This window comes from Dermacentor albipictus, chromosome 1, assembly GCF_038994185.2.
Source record: "Dermacentor albipictus isolate Rhodes 1998 colony chromosome 1, USDA_Dalb.pri_finalv2, whole genome shotgun sequence".
NCBI classification, from domain to species: domain Eukaryota; kingdom Metazoa; phylum Arthropoda; class Arachnida; order Ixodida; family Ixodidae; genus Dermacentor; species Dermacentor albipictus.
In genome coordinates this window covers 255,895,420-255,912,867 of record NC_091821.1, presented here as the reverse complement: position 1 = coordinate 255,912,867, position 17,448 = coordinate 255,895,420, and the positions used below count along the sequence as shown (strand labels likewise).

The 17,448-nt window shown below is 43.0% G+C and overlaps 1 protein-coding gene and 1 long non-coding RNA gene across 2 annotated transcripts in view; one reads left to right on the top strand and one right to left on the bottom strand.

Annotated features, from left to right (window-relative positions):
• Window positions 1-648: 648 nt before the first annotated feature.
• Window positions 649-16,609, bottom strand: LOC135901703 (uncharacterized). The gene is made up of 3 exons (XR_010564229.1): window positions 16,553-16,609; window positions 3,919-4,044; window positions 649-784 (listed from the first exon to the last, which is right to left on the bottom strand). It is a non-coding gene; the product is annotated as an uncharacterized lncRNA (long non-coding RNA).
• The window catches only part of LOC135901692 (WD repeat-containing protein 86-like), a 112,471-nt gene continuing 104,931 nt past the window's right edge, over window positions 9,909-17,448 (top strand). The window contains exons 1-2 of the mRNA XM_065431542.2: window positions 9,909-10,010; window positions 13,043-13,120. The gene's annotated coding sequence lies outside the window, so the exon portion shown is untranslated. The remainder of the gene's footprint in view (window positions 10,011-13,042; window positions 13,121-17,448) is intronic.

Sequence of the window (17,448 nt, the reverse complement as noted above, 5' to 3'; positions counted from 1 at the left end):
ATTGCACTATCTTCGGGATTCTTTTCTACTCGCGGACATGATAGTGGGGAAAATAGCCCTTGACAGCTTCACTGTAAAAAAAATCTTGAGTCCAAGGCTGTTTCCCATTCTACAAAGCTTCCCAATTAGGCTGCAAGTTGTGCGGCAATCTTTATAGGCATAACAGCTCCATGACCTAAATTACAGGCGCATGCCGCAGCAGACATTTTACTGAACAGAGCTTTGGCTGAGAGTGAGCTCCAAAGTTTCAATGGTAGCAAAACAAGGTCTTGCACGTACAAGAACATTGCTCTGATACTCTAGGTGAAACTATATTAGAGCTGAAAAGAATGCCCAGCACTTTGAATTTGTCTGCAAAGAGAATATTCTCCAAGTCTGAGTCACGGAAGGCGCCGATACGTAGTGCCAAGTTTTTGTTTTATTCAGCTTTGCACCACAAATAGCTCCATAGTCTTGAAAAATTTCCAGATATAGCCGAAAGTTTATCATCTGTGAGATAAAGTGAAATACCATCTGCAGAAGCCGTCATCTTTAGTGTCTAGCTCTGTCATGAAAAACTGTTTATATGCGGACACATAGGCACCGCATGCGGTAGAGGACCTAACGACAGAATAAACAACGTTGACGACAACAACGATCCCTTTTCCCGATTTATTGTAACCAAGCTCGCCCATGCTGAGTCGTGTGAAATACATCTCAGAAAGAGCCTATAGCTCTACGTCAACTTTCTTGATCTTGGAAGAGCACTTGGAATTTCCTTTTGCTTCCTTTAATGGTGTTGTTGCTGTAATTACAAAGCAACGCCACAAAAATAAAGAGTAGATAAACATATGTTTTTCATCTAGCATCAGATAGGGTCATGTGATGACCATCACGGATTCCATGCTTCTCAAGTCAGCTGCTGTTTATGTTTTGCCATGATTAGCCACATTTTAACCTTTAAATGTTCTTCAATATATTTCCTTCTGTTTTACACCTCTACAAGTTGCTTCCTAGTAAATGCATAGAGTAGCAGCCTTATCAAAACAGAACACTGCCATGCCACGATACTGTACGCGAGACGCAACAAACGTTTGCTGCATTTTGAGGACCTCCTCAACCCGCAGCGTTTTTCATGCTATAGGGCAAAGTATATTTCATATGCACCAGGCTATAGAATATGCGATGCAAGTATAATAAACAATTTTACGAAAAGAATCGATTGATTCCTTTCATATGTATGGTTGATTGTTTGGTCGATCAAACGCTTTCGTTGCCCAAATGCAACAGCAGCTGGCTATGAGAAACGCCGCAATGGCAAGGAGCTGAACCCACGACATCGTGTTCAGTCGCAGAACGCCGTATGCGCTGAGCCACTGTAAATAAAGCTTGGTACAGCCTGTACTTCTAAAAAGCCCGTCTTCCCTCTGCAGCACTTCAGATTGCTTCTTAATTCGTGGAACAGAAACTGCCAAGTTTTAGGACGGAGGTTGAACAGCGCGAATAAAACAAGGACACGGGAAACAAGTATCACAGACAAGCGCTGTTTCAAGAAGGCTCTACGAGACCAAAAAAAGGCTATGACTTTAGGTGGCAGGACGCGTCTTCTCAGGTCCTAGTTTCATCTGTCCTTGTTTTATTCGCGCTTTTAAACCTCAGTTCTAAATATGAACCAACTAGCCCTCATCAATATTTTATTATTGTGAAGTTTTCGATGTCTTGCGATTCTTCAAAATGTGCCGTCAAAATTGAAAATCACGGCTTGTATAGAAGAATTAGAACAGATTGTTGCGCACTTAGTTTGTAGCCAATTATGCATTGAAAGATCTCGAAAGAAACTCGGAACAAAAAAGCATACAGAAAATTGCCAAAAAGACCCCCATCCTTAGCCTGACGTTCTAAAGCCAAGTTCGCAATTTTTTCTTTGTGTTGTGTACTTGCCCAGACAGTTGAGTTTACCTTATCTCCGTTACCAAGTTGTGTAAATAAGGTGTAAAAAGAACGAAAGAGTGGAAGTGTAACAATTTTTCATGCTGAAAGTCGGAACATAATGCATCCCGTACGCCACATTTTCTAGCTTGTCTCAGTTACAATGTTTTCATGCTGAAAAACAGTCGCGCGCTGAAAAAAAATAAGCTTGGTTCGAATGGGTGGAGGGATTTCTGTTCCAATGGGTGGTGAAATCTTGAAGTCAGAGGCAGTCGGGACTTCGCCTCCCCCCCCGTCTGACTATCCTTAACTGAAGACGCCCTAAAAGACACTGACGAGAAACGACAACTTAGCTTTTCTTGGTGAAGTATGTTTTCATGAGTAAATTTGCGTTTATTCCACAGATAACAGTTGCTTATTAGCGCAGAAAATAAAGGGCAAAGGTTCTCTTTCTGAATTCCTCTCCCGGCCCGCAGCACGAGCACGTTATTATAAGGTCACAGATTCAAAATCATTATCGCATGTACGTGCCATATTATTTATTTATTTATTTATTTATTTATTTTTATTTTATTTATGTTCAGCTTACTGCTAGCCTCTGAGGAGACCTTAAGAGGTGTGGTTAGAGAGAGAGAGAGAGAGATAAATGAGATACGAAAGGCAGCTACGGAGGTTAACCGGAAGGTAGATATATATAGTTTACTCCCCTGCACTAGCGAAGGGGTAAGGGGAGACAGAAAGATAAAGAAGAAAAGCACACACAGAGAAAGAGAGGGAGATGAATAAAAGATTGCTGGCTCTTTCGCAATCGAGAGCAGATGTAAACATGAATTGGTAACCGGCAAAACGGATTGGTTGGAGATGATACTAGCCACTATCTTAACGTGGGTGTTGTGCATGTTCGCGATGGCACATCACACCACACCACGCCATACTGCGCACTGGTTCATATCGACGCTGCCCAGTTAGAAAAAGAAAACCGGCTAAAGGGGGCACGTCAGGCAGCGGAAAACGCCAGGGAGACAGCGCACTGCCAAGCTAGAAAAAGAAAAAACCTAAACTAGGCTTAGAACGACAGAAAACTGAGCTAGTTGGTGAGGATTCATTATGCAAAAAAGGTGAGGCGTACAGACAGAACACAAGAGAAGAGAAGTGGACAACACGAAACCTAAACTAGGCGCCGCGCAACGTGGTGCCGTCTCTTGAGGCGACGCTAAACCCGTGCCGCGGAACTCACGGAACGCTGGCGTTCAACAGAGCGCAGGCAACCCTGTCTCAGCGCTAAAAGATGACAATGAGGCGTATGGTGGGCTGTATCTGCCTTTGAACGTCGCTATTACAGCTTCAAGTTACAGCTTGAGTGAAGTAAGTACAGCTTACACAAGTTACAGCTTGAGTGATATTGCGAACAAACATTAGGAAGACCTCGGAAGCAACAATAGATATACACAAACTCATACTGAAATGCCATAAAAAGAAGCAAACAAAGAGAAGGGAAGCATATTTAGCATCTTTCTTGGGGCTGCTGCCCCGCACAGTTACATAGAAAATGCACTGCATCCAGGGAAAAAAAATAATAAAAAATTGCGCACAACATAAAGAGTGAATAATTTCTTCGATAGATAAAATGAACAGGAAGTTGCTGGTGTTGCGCTAAACATGCATGACTGTGACCGCGATAACTGAACTAAAAAACCACTATGTTTAGTTGTTCATTGATATTGCGATATAATCGTTGTTTATTAACTAGTTACGAGCAGGCATTGGCCAACTTTCATGACATAGCGAAGAACTTCAAGCCTGTCTTTCGTTTCCGCGTATTTATGGGCTACTCAGTCTTACATTTCCGGTAAGACTGGCTTTTATAGCACTCCGGAAGTGTATGTCACCAATTCAGCTGAATACTCTTCCTAATGGTCATTCACACAGTCGTTACCGGTGGTTCCTAATGCCAAACATTTTACCCGCGGCAGCAGTACCAGTTACCAATCGCAGTGATGTTCATTATACCTGGCAGATTTCAGCGTCATTGGAGAGAGAAGTGTCAAGACGGTCCAGTTTTTCTCTCCAATACGTGAATTGAACTGGATCCATTTCCAACGCTTTCTTCCTGCTCTCTGAACACAAACTGGTTCGCTGCATTATAATGAGTATGAATAAAGATAATACTAGCAACAAAGACACAAGAAAACAAAAACTTTATAGCACTACAACGAACTTTTACATCTGGTAACACAGATAAAAAAGTGAGAAAAAGAAGTTATTTAAAATAAATTGGTGAAAGCATACTTAATGCTATCTAGAACCTAAAGCACTACCAGACCGGCGAGAACAGCCGCTGTTCGAATTATGCAGACATCTTCATACAAAAATGAGTGGGCCATCAGGGGCAACACGGCCAAACAGGGCTCCAGGAATTGGGTTCTGAAAACACAGGTGCACAAACACGACTGCGCTGAACTTAAAGACGAAAAAAAAAATGCGGGCCGGCATAGCATCAAACGCCTTCGCTATTGCTCTCAGGCGGAACCTTTAATCTTTCTCGAACAGCATCATTAAAGTTTCCATCTTCTTTTGATCTATGCAGAATGGGCCCGTGTACACAGTGGTGCGTTGGCAAAAGATCGAACAGCAAGAGAGATAATTTATTTATTCACATTACCTTACAGGCCGACTGAAGGGCATTGAGTAAGGGGGGCAACGTAAGTATATGAGAAAAATAGCAAAGTGCAACGTCGTCATACAATATTAACACGCAACAAATTCAGGTTATCACGGAATCTTTCACGATTGGAGATGGATGCAATGGGATCCGGGAGACTGTTCCAATGTGCAATAGCTCTTGGTAGTGGTGATGAGTTAAATGCTTGGGTTTGACCGTGAATGCTCATGAAACTAAGTGCGTTGTGAATGCGACGAGATGTGCGCACAGGAGCATCAAGCAGCAAACAGTGAAAGTTATTACTATAAATGTACCTGTGAAGGAAGAGAGGGAAAGAGAAAAGCAGAAGGCAGGGAGGTTAACCAGAATAATCTCCGGTTGGCTACCCTACACCAGGTTAATGGGAAAGGGGAAAACAAAGACGACAGGGAGAGAAAGGAGGGAAGGAAAGAAAAAAATTAGCGGTGAGTTCGCTGACGCGTGTGGTCTTATAGAAATTGCCAGATGTTCGCACAAACCCGTCGTCCTCAAGAAGCACAAAAGCGCCTTCACCGTTTTACGAGCCGACGAGCGATGGGGGTGTTGTTCCAGCAGCACCTGCACAGGAAGCGGCCGATTGCCCAGTTTTTGGAGAGCATTGGCAACTTCTTGTCTTTCTGGGGCATATCGTGGGCAGTGCCACAGCAGGTGGTCGATATTTTTTTCGGTGCCGCAGACCTCGCATGCTGCACTGTCAGTCACTCCAATTAATGTAGAGTATGCCTTTGGGAAGGCAACTCCTAACCAAAGGCGACAGAGAAGCGTAGCTTCACGTCGAGGAAGTCCGAGTGGAGGTCGGAGTTGTAGTGAGAGGTTTAATCGATGCAGTCGTGTAAGTCGTAGGTTTGGCCAGTTCTACTCGGCCAGTGAGAGACTGCGTACCAGGTGTCTGTCCTTGATTGCAGAATTGGAACGCTGTGCTCCTCTTGATGTGCTGTGCGAGCAGCGTTATCGACGGAATCATTGCCACTGATTCCACAATGGCCAGGTACCCATTGAAAAAAAACCTCGTGACCTTTTTGTTGGAAGTGATGGTGAAGCTTGACGATTTCGTATGTCAATTGATCATGACATCCGCGTCGGAGAACTGACTGCGTGCACTGTAATACCGGTTTTGAATCACACAACGCAGCCTATTTTCTAGGTCTTTCAGAATCAATGAATTCCAGTGCACGACGCAGAGCCGTTAGTTCTGCCGCCATTGAGGTTGTGACATGCGATGTCTTGAACAGCATGTGTTATTCCTCGCGTTGGTATAACCACCGCACCACCAGAACTGGACGCGTAGTCAATCCATCGGTATAGATGTGCACGTGGTTGCTGTACTTTTCATGCAAAAGAAGTAAGCTCAGCTGTGGAATAACCTGTGAAACAGACACAAAAAAGCAATGACGCGGCGATCTTCTAATGACTGAAATGCAAGATCTTGTTTTATTCGGGTAATGCTCGAATGATAGCCGTAGTTGCCAGAGATGAATCTGGCTGCCCTATCCTGAACGGCTTTCAACATACAGATTAGATAATCTTGATATGGTGACCATGTGGATGAAGCGTATTCTAGTTGTGGGTGAACATAAGTAAGGTATGCCGATTTTCGTACATTAGAAGGCGCGTTACGCAAGTTTCTACGCAGGTAGCCGAGGGACTGAGAAGCTTCGGATGAGACAGTTGCTACATGTGTTGTCCAGGACAAGTCCGAAGAAAGATAAGCGTCGAGACATTTGTACGATGGGGCAGTCGAAACTACGGTAATATCAATCGAATTGTGAAACACAGTTAGTGCACTTTCGACTAAACGAGATTAACTTGCATTTGGAGGCGTTAAGGGACATGTGCCAAGTACGCACCAGCTATAGTTTAGTTTAAGTTCATTTTGGAGAGTAAGATGATGATCGAAATATTTAATATTGCGATACATGACGGAGTCATCAGCGAACAACCTAACTGAGGATGAAAGGTTAGAGGGTAAGTCGCTAACGTATATTAAAAAGAGCAATGGACCTAGCACACTGCCTTGGGAAACACCGGACGTGACGTCGCAAAGGTTGTTGACCACTGTAAATTGCTGACGCGAAGACAAGAAGCTACATAGCCAAGAGAGTGTTAATGAATCAATACAAACGGCAGACCATTTGGAAATTAAACGGCGATGAGGTACAGTATCGAACGCCTTAGCGAAATGTTAAAGTGAAGGTCAGTCGTGAATTTAAATAAATGTGTGTCACATGAGTAGCCTTTTTTGAAGCCATGCTGATTAGAGAAAAAAATGGCTGTGGCTTAGCTAAGGTTAAGCCCAGGATGCGAAGCATACTAGCCTTTATTTTAGTTGTTGAACCACTGTTTAGCCTGGTGAACTGCTGTTGCTTGGCTATATTTGGTTCGGCTAGACGAAGAAACAACTCGTGCGTTACTCTGCTTCGCCTTCAAGAGTGGAACGCCCCTTACAAAAATGACTTTAGACTGTCTATAGAAAGTCTATAGACTTCTTATAGACGACCTTTCCTTTCTATAGATTTGGACTTTTGTTGATACAAAGTCTGTAGACTGTCTATAGACGAAAGTCGATAAAGTTTCTATTTCTTTTTGTCTATACGCAGTCTATAGACGGTCTATAGAAAAAAGTCGATAAGGTGTTTGCTCTTTTTTGCCTACTTCCCCTCTATGGACTACCTATAGACGAAAGTCGATACAGCTTCTATCTATTTTTGTCCATACTTTGTCTATAGACTTTCTATAGACGAAAGTCGATAAGGTTTCTATTTCTTTTGCCTACTCGCAGTCTATAGACAGTTTATAGAAAAGAGTCGATAAGGAGTTTGTTTCTTTATTGTATCCTTCCCCTCTATGGACTACCTATAGACGAAAGTGGATTACGGTCTCTATCTATTTTTGTCCATACTTTGTCTGTAAAATTAAATTAAATTATGGGGTTTTACGTGCCAAAACCACTTTCTGATTATGAGGCACGCCGTAGTGGAGGATTCCGGAAATTTCGACCACCTGGGGTTCTTTAACGTGCACCTAAATCTAAGCACACCGGTGTTTTCGCATTTCGCCCCCATCGAAATGCGGCCGCCGTGGCCGGGATTCGATCCCGCGACCTCGTGCTCAGCAGCCTAACACCATAGCCACTGAGCAACCACGGCGGGTATACTTTGTCTATAGACTTTCTATAGACGAAAGACGATAAGGTTTCTATTTCTTTTTGTCTACTCGCAGTCTATAGACAGTCTATAGAAAAAAGTCGATAAGGTGTTTGTTTTTTTTTTGTATCCTTCCCCTCTATGGACTACCTATAGACGAAAGTGGGTACGGTCTCTATCTATTTTTGTCCATACTTTGTCACAGACTTTCTAAAGACGAAAGTCGATAAGGTTTCTATTTGTTTTCGTCTACTCGTAGATTATGGACGGTCTATAGAAAAAAGTCGATAAGGTGTTTGTTTCTTTTCTGTCTTCTTCACCTCTATGGACTACCTATAGACGAAAGTGGGTACATGTCTCTGTCTATTTTTGTCCATATACTCTGTCTATAGACTTTCTATAGACGAAAGTCAATAAGGTTTTTATTTCTTTTTGTCTACGCGCAGTCTATAGACGGTCTATAGAAAAAATTCCGTAAAGTGTTTGTTTCTTTTTTGTCTGCTTCCCCTCTATATGGACTACCTATAGACGAAAGCCGATACAGTCTCTATTTATTTTTGTCCATACTCTGTCTATAGACTCTCTATATTAGACAGTTAATAATAATAGTCGGCTAAGGTTTCTATTTCTTTTTCTCTCCTGGTGTATTGAATGTCTATATAAGAAAGTCGATAATATGTAATGCCGAGTTCCCATACTCCCCGCCCTCTGCGAAGGCGATGATATGGCACTGGTTCATGCGCGACCGGCACCGCGTGCAACCCCGGCGCGGCGGGCAAACCGTGCAGACTGCTAGTCGTCATTCGGTGCAGCTGCACCGAACGAGGATCGCGGCGGAACAGGCAACGTCCGAGTCACAAAGGTCTTCCAGGCGCCCGAAGGCCCTAAACCTGGCTGCTTCCCGGACGTACACTTCGCGAGACCAGCTGGTGAAGGTGAGATGGTGATGATGTGGCAAAGGTGGTGAATAAGTCGCGAAAGCCGGCAGACCAGGTGGTGAGTCTGCCTCTGAGTTGTCGTGGTATTGCATGTCTATAGATTAACAATAGACAAACATCGTTAATCTGGGCCCAACCCGTGTACGCTGTAACCAAGCGCAGGTACCGGTGGATAATACGTAGCTGCGTTTGATATAAGCCACTGAAGTTGTATACTGCTGAGATTGCTGTAGAGCCTATTTGTAGACATTAGTATACACATAGTGTATACCTCCGCATTTGTTGACCACATGATATGATCTACGTAGTCGGTCTCGGCAATCCCAAGGCAGTCTTCACAGTTGTCGCATCACTTTTTCGGCAGTAGAATAAAGAAAGCAAAACGCCGATCCAATTGTTATAATAGTTGTTATGAACGCCAGCTTCAGCTACAAGTGTATTCCAAACAGGCATCGAGCTAACAGCAAGGACACTTGTAATGTTTGTAGCTGACAACGCGGACTTTGTGAATGTGAGATGAACCGATGTCGCGCATGTGGTGTTCGCGTTGTGTGTCGTCCGATTCTCGGATACTTTTCACATTTTCTTCATACCTCGGCTGCGTCACTAACATAGGGCGGCTTTTTGTTGACTGATATCCTGCACTATAAATCCATCAAAGTTTCTCATTCACTTAACATAGGTGCCAAATCATCAGAGCCCACCCAGTATTTCGCCGGCGGTATGCCTGGGCAGCCACGCATATGAGTACCTCAATGCTGTACTGATTGCTTTGACCTATCACCGGAACAGAAAATTAGCACTAACATACGTGCGGGCATCACATTTGGTGGTACGCTGGAAGATATGCTACAAGTACGCTGTATTACTAATCGACGCTGGAAATAATGCGTCTGAAACGTTTGAAGGGCCCTGTAATGGCTTTTACAAACAGCGCATTCAAGTTAGCGTTCCAGTCTCATACGATAGCCCACAGCGTTTGTCATACAACCTGCCAGCGCATTTCCTTCGTCCACGAAAAAAGATGAATAATGGTGATAAAGATGAATAAGCCACCCGTTCCGGCGCGCATGGCGCGCAGAGAGAGAGCGAAAAAAAAAATGAAGGAGGAAAAGGCGCTCACACTCCTCCGAGCGCGCGCGCCCTCGCGCGCGGAGCTCCTGCGCATGCTCGGAGATCTTGCGCATGCGCGGCGGTGCGCCATCTCAACGAGTGCGCCGGGCACGTAAACGGTTGTACCGGTGTGCGGTGTCCGCCTGAACGTTGGTGTCTGTGTATGCGTGTCATCTTTGTGACATCACACGTCAACTACACTGAACGGTAAGCTTTAGCAAAGATGTTTTGCGTCAATAGCTCATGATTATGTGAGCGCATTTCGTAGCGCGAAGCGGCTGCATGTAGCGCAGGCGACTCGGGTATAGTGTCGGTTTGTCGTTGACATGGTTTCATAACGCGTTCTTGTTCTCGCTTCTACTATACGGAATGTTTTACGGCGAGCGATCGCTCGGGCTTGTTGATTTTCGCATAATACTTTAGGTGCGTAAAGAAGGAAGCTACACCATGTTTTAACTTGATATTGAGCTACCACTAAGCGGATTGTGTATGTTGGGCAGCCAGTGTGGTAGATCTCATTTCGTGGCGCTTGATCCGGCCGCGATGAATGCTGCGCCGCATGTGTAGTGAAATTCTCGTGACACGCTTTACGTATATATCTCGAAATTGTGTTAGCATCAAGAATGTTCTGACAGACACGTATGGTTAAATAACTGCTAACGTACTCGGATGAAAGGCCGTGTTTGCGGGGCATGCATCAGCAGTGTGTGCACTGCCGTTTTCGCATTGTTTAAAGGTAGCAGTATTTTTAAGGTTTCTGGCAACCAATCTAAATAATTTTGGGAAGTTACCGCAAGCAAAACACGAGACTTGAAGAAATGTCAAGCGAAAATCTCTAGATTCACCCAATCAATTTATATGCAACCACAAACGCTTTTGGAGCATGAAACCTGCGATAAGCTCAGTCACTCGCAGCTTCGCAACTTAGCCGAAAAAATTGGAGCACAATAAATTAGTCGCTCCGGGAAGCGCCTTTACACGTTTCAGACTGAAGGCATTGCGTTTGACGGTAGTTGGAAGATTTGTTTTTTGTCTCTTTTTTAAACAGTTTAGCAGCAGAAGTTATCTTTCGAGCTATATGAAAAGCGTTAAGCGCCTTTCGATGCTTCGGGGTTATGCAGTTTACGTGCTCTTAATCTCTAGGCAGCTGCTGGCGCAGATTCGCATTGTGCCAGTCGTGCACGGTATGAAGCCCTTGTCGTGCACAATAAGTGTTCCGGTTTTCGTTACTGTTGCATGTAGTGCCGTCGTCTTGGACAGACTGCATACTATATGCGCTGTACAAAAGAAAAAAGAGCCAGATTATCAATTTGGTGGTCTTTTCTTAGTAGTTATAACGCACAGATTATTCAAATAATTCAGTGGACATTGCATTTGTTCTACCCTTATTAACACACCTGAGAGATCGTAACATGTTTTAGTTGATAAGTGACCTGATTAGTACGCCCCCATTCATGTTCATTCTACTGAAAGTGTGGCAAATGTATTCATCTCGAAGTATGAGAAAAGAGACAATGCAGACTGTTCTAAGCGGAAATAAATTGCAAATGTTAACGTGATTGTTCAAAACTGCAGTCAGTATGCTGAGCATGTTCAATCGGCACGGGCACATTGCATTAACACCTGAAAAATGTGCACAGTCCAGCAGGGTATCTTTGTTTCAACAATTATTATTATAGGAATCGTTTGGGATTCTCACATTTCTTTCATTTTTATGAGTACACTGTGTGTCACATGAACCTGTCTTGAAACGAAACGTACCGTTGCTAACACTGGCGACCATTATGGTTGTCTAACTGCTTATCATACTGTAATATAACGAAACATCATAATGGTACTGATTAATATTGCCATGTAGTCTTTAGTCATAGGTAAACAAAGTTAACTAGAGGCATAAGTGGTGAGAGCAAATTAAATAGAAAACTACTATTGAACCGTAAAAATAACTCATTGTGTAGTTTTCCCTCACATTGTTGCATTTGTTTTACGCGTGTCTCTGTGTCTTCCGTGCTGTACTCGTGTGGCCATCGATTACGAACTTGCCGAAGCCCTTGTCAGCTTTATTAAACAAGGGATTCAAGTCAGTTGCATCTAATACTACATGTTAAGTGACTGACGTGTTATTCGTTTTATCTAAATATTATGGACAGGCACTACTTGGCAAGCATTAAACCATAGTATTTTTTATTGCACTTAAGCTGCAGGCGTCATAGATTGCCAGAAAATTTTCATGAAAACAGCCAGGAAAGGCTTGGAAAAAGATTGGGAAACTTTAAATTGGCCACATAGGTATGCTGTCTTGTTACATGTCAAAGTTTCCAGAGAGTCTCTGTGTTAAATATATTTTTAAAACGTTTCACTTCATAAAAATTGAAGGAAATTCGTTCTATTTATTGAAAAAGAAAGAAAGTCAAGCAGACTGACAAAGCATTTCTTACTCAATATGTTTTTTTTGCGTTAACTAAACGTCCTGAACCTCGACAGCCTAGAAAAAATTTTCATCTTTCAAAGCACCTTAAATAATTTACTGTGATAGAATTCATTCGAACTATACTATCAGTTCTGTTTCCTAGGAGGTGCATATCTGTCGTGCCATGACACAAAGTGCACTCGTGTGGTATTTCGGGTGCTCATGTGGTATACCTAACTTGGAAACCTGTTAGCATGCCCACGAGGCCTCATTACCTGCAAGAAATTAAGGTACCATATCAATAAAATCAACCCATCTGCCATCTGTTGAAGTTATGGCCAATGACCCATTCATTTAAAAGTATGAGAAATACATTTCAATGTGTACTAAGCAAAATAAATTACAATCTTAGGCATGATACTGGGAATATTCCAGTCACGTCTTCTGAAAACATCCCTCTGCACGGGCATACTTAACTACCAGCCAAAAAAACTGTACAGACAGCCCAACTGGGTAACGTTTCCGCAATAAATATGGGGACCATTTGGGATAAGTACATTAATGCATCATATATGAACTTGTCATAAAAGGGAACATACTGTTGCTGACACGAGCAGCAGTTGTGACTGTTTAATTGTTCACCATACCATGCAATAGAGCATTGCATACAGGTACTGATTTGTATTGACAAGCAGCCATTAGTCATAGTTAAACTGCATTAAGTATTGACTTAGATGGTTTGAGTAAATATATTAAGCTGCTTAATGAACATACAAAGAATACACATCTGTTATTTTTGCCTCATATTGATGCATGTACTTATTTGCAGCATACACCTGCAGCACCTTTGGGACTCATGACACAAAGGTCAAGGCCAGCCTGGCGACCATGCTTGCCAAGGAGTAGTGTAAATATTTAATCTGTTTCCATAATAGCATAAGACAAGAATTTAAGGAATTCATGTATTATATCGAGCAATAGAAACGGTTAATGCATTGCCGGTGCATTTGTTTTATTTTTTGCACTGCATGATTCAGCACTATATAAATTCTTTCTGTTTATGCAACATATATGAAAGTACAGCTGGTTCAGGAGCTTTATTAATCTACTGACGGTAATGCATAAGTGCAGATGAAAAGGAACAGGTGCACATGCATAATATCTGCATTCCATGCATTTCATATCTATAAAATGAAATGAAATACATTCAAAACGTTTTGCTACCGCATGTAATGAAAAATGTAAACTAACTTGTAGATAGCCGCTATGGAGTTATGGCCTTATACACTCTTTGTAGACTTGTCTATAAAATGTCTGTGTCTATAGAGTGTCTATAAATTAATGAAAATGCATGTTTGTTGGCAAGTGTATGCAGAATGTCATAGAAAAAAGTGCATTGGATTATAAAGTTCTGTTTTTGTAGACTGAAGTCTATAGAATGTCTATAGTATATATACAATTGTCTGTAGATATTCCATAGACTCCAGTCTACAAAAGTAGAACTGTAAGCCTATACACTTGCCCATAGACATTATGCAGACAGCTGTCTACAAACATGAATTTTAATTAATCCATAGACACTCTAGACTCAGACTTTTTATAGACTAGTCCATAAAAAGTTTATGGCCATAAGTCTATAGACGGTCTATAGACAGTCTATAGACTCAGACTTCTTATAGACTAGTCTATAAAAAGTGTATGGCCATAAGTCTATCGAAAGTCTATAGACAATCTATAGACTCAGACTTTTTATAGACTAGTCTATAAAAAGTCTGAGTCTATAGATTGTCTATAGACTTTCGATAGACTTATGGCCATACACTTTTTATAGACTAGTCTAGTCTATAAAAAGTGTATGGCCATAAGTCTACAGACAGTCTATAGACAGTGTATAGACAGTCTATAGACTCAGACTTTCTATAGACTAGTCTATAAAAAGTGTGCGGCCATAAGTCTATAGACTGTCTATAGACTAGTCTAAAGAAATGTCTATAGACAGTCTATAAACTCAGACTTTTTATAGACCAGTCTATAAACAGTGTATGCCATAAATCTATAGACTGTCTATAGACCAGTCTAAAGAAATGTCTATAGACAGTCTATAGACTTCATAGACAAATGTCTATGGACTGTCTATGGACTTTCTATAAAAATTTTTGTAAGGGGCGACAGCGTTCCCGTCGACCCGCCAAGGGGTGTGAGACAATGGGCTACGGCGCAGCGACTACGCGCCCCGCATTGGACGCGGTGAGTGTCGAGCAACGCAGCGTTCGGCGCGGCAACGAAATGTGCGCCTGAGCAAGCGACGCACGCCTGAGCCTTAGAAACAGCTCGTTTCTAAGGCAACACCGCATTCACTAGAGGCGCTTTTGTACCGCTTTGAAGCATCGTACTCGTGGCTCAGTGGTAGCGTCTCCGTCTCACACTCCGGAGACCATGGTTCGATTCCCACCCAGCCCATCTTGCAAGAGTTGAGCCAAAGCCACCTAGAAACAAGCGCAGCTGCTTATATACCGCCGCGACGCCGCGAGCGACGGCGCGAGTTGGAGCCCCGTTTCTCCTCTGTCGTGACGTCACGGTGTCACGTGGTATGGCATGGGGTCAAAGGTCATTGAAGGCGACACCGCCGCGCCTGAGGAGCTGGGTTGAGCTCTCGTAATATGCTTCGCATAAAAGTTACTTGATTCAAGGTGACCGTACATATGAGAAGCTATAATAAGTTCAAGTAATTTGTAGCATATGCATGTTAGTGAGATGGGTCGATAATTACAGGGAGAGTGCTTGTCACCGGATTTCAATAAGAGAACTACGTTACCGATCTTCCAGTCCTTAGGCAGCTCACCTGTGAATACAGACTGGTTAAAGAGAAGACACAGAAAGTGACTGGAAATATCAGTATTCTTCAGTATTTTAGAGTTGATGTGATCAATGCCAGCTGAAGCAGAAGCTAAGATTCGTGATGAGGTTCGCGATACTTTCGGCAGTGATGGTGATCGGAGCCATGAAAGGGAAGGAATGTTCAGGAACAAATGGCACATTGGAACAGTCTTATTGTGTAAAAACAGACGCGAAATATGCATTGAAAGCAACCGCAGAACCTTCATCAGAAAGTGGAAATTGTTTGGATAGTGTATTATAATGCGAATAGAAGACTTATTATGGGGAGAAATTATTTTCCAGAATTTTTTAGGATTATGTCTAGTAAGTCAGAAGCAAGTCTTGCGGATAATATTTCATCTAAACATCTAAATAAGAATGTCTAAATAAGAACACAACTCATGTTAGTAAAAGACACAGATAAGGACGGTGACGTTAAATGACTCCGCTTACGCGTGCGCGTGTTAGCCTGACGCTGTCTCGTAGACAGCACAACTGCGTTGTTAGAATTATCAGAAACGTAGGTATTAGTATCAATGTGAAGCTTATCCACGGATAGCTTGAATGGTTTGTTTTGGGCCTTTGCGCATTCCAGAAGCTTTCGGTGGGCTTGTCGCGTTTTCACAGAAAAAGCTTCGCATATGTAAAAAGGGGATCCTACGTGCATTTGACAAAATCGGTTCTTTGTCCCTGAAAAAGGTAAACTTGGCGATGACAGGCCTTTGTTTATCCGTGATAAATCTGCCCAGCCTGTGCACTCGCTTTAATTGCGAACTTGTTGCGGAAATGCCCAGGTGACCGGAACAAAATTTCACTACCTTATCTTCTGGGACTGCCCAATTTTCAATGGGGTCGTCATCTAGGTTAAAAAAAAGAGAAGGTTAGACCAACGCAACCTATTTTCCGCATCATCGCACTTATTCGTAATTTTCGACAGCCGATACGGCACATCAAGTAAAACGTCAGCCGAACCAGAAGGTGCGGTCCCAAACAGAGAAGCATTGATTTCTTCCAGGGAATTCACCTTGGTGCTTAAACTTTTAATTTCGTTGTCATCCGCTTTCAATTTGTCAGGCAAGACACGAAGGGCGTCAGCAACTGCACCAGCCCCGTCTGCAAGACGTGCAACATTGGCTTTTTCAAGCATTTCTACTTTGCGCTTCAGCTGTTTAATTTCTATCTCGGCGGTAGCATGTTTAGAAAGTGAAGCTTCGTGGCTTTCCTTGAGGTCACGTATTTCATTAAGGGCAAGCGCGAATGCGTCGGCCTCCGACTTACTCATAGGACCAGGATTCCACTCCACATCACCCGCTAGCATTAATGAAAGTTCACGCATGCTACTACATACATACGCACGACACAAGAGTCGCTTTAACAAACCCTTAAGCTCTGGTGGGCACGACAACGAAAGGAAGCAACGGTTGCTACGTCTTATACAAGAAGCATTATTAAAGTAACTAACCTGAAAGAGCAGAGGCTGTAAGCGTGGCATAGCGTAGCAAAGGCCGTAAGCGATCCCAGACCGGCAAATGACAAACTGACGCTTGTGCCCGGTATTGCGCAGACCGTCTATCGTGACGGAAGAGGCATGTTGCCAAATGAGAAGGTCATTTCCATCCAAGGCTGGAAGACCAAGCGTCAAAGGTCGCAAGTGCAGATGCCGGGAATCGGGTACAAGCCAAGACGAGTCCGGTGTGCGCAGCACAGGAAAAGTCGGTCAACAAGGAGGAGTTTCAGTTTTGCCAGCAGGCGAAACAATTCACTGCGCGAAGATTAGGCGTCGAACACGATGATGCTGGACTGTAACAAGGCACAGGAACCGAAGCAAGCCAGAAGGAGCCCAGCAGCCCGCAGCACACAGCCCAGTAAACAGTGACCTGAAAGAGCATTGGTTGTAATCGTGGCATCCTCACCGCGGTGTCGAGCCCTCAAGATTACCCCAGTGATTTTGGGAAGGTTGTGCCGCAAGACGATTACGATGGTTTGCGCTAGATATCGTTCGCATTGACAGAAGTAGCTGAAGTGCAGGCGCCTACGTGCTCCTATTCTTCCTTTCGCGCCGAGCCTTGCAGTGAGAGCAAGAGGTTGGACAACCAGTATGACTTTGTATACTTACACTTGTAAACGTTTTTAACCCTCCCTTCTCCTCTTATGAACATTCGCATATAGGCTTCAAGACATTGCAATTCAGCGCCCTATAGCATTTGTCTATGCGAAGAACTGTCTTGCATAAATCATGTATCATTACTTGCAAACGACCTTATTATAAAACAACATTTCCTGCCTCATTGCAAATAATAATAATAATAATAATAATAATAATAATAATACAGCTTTGTCGTCCTCGTCGTCGTCGTC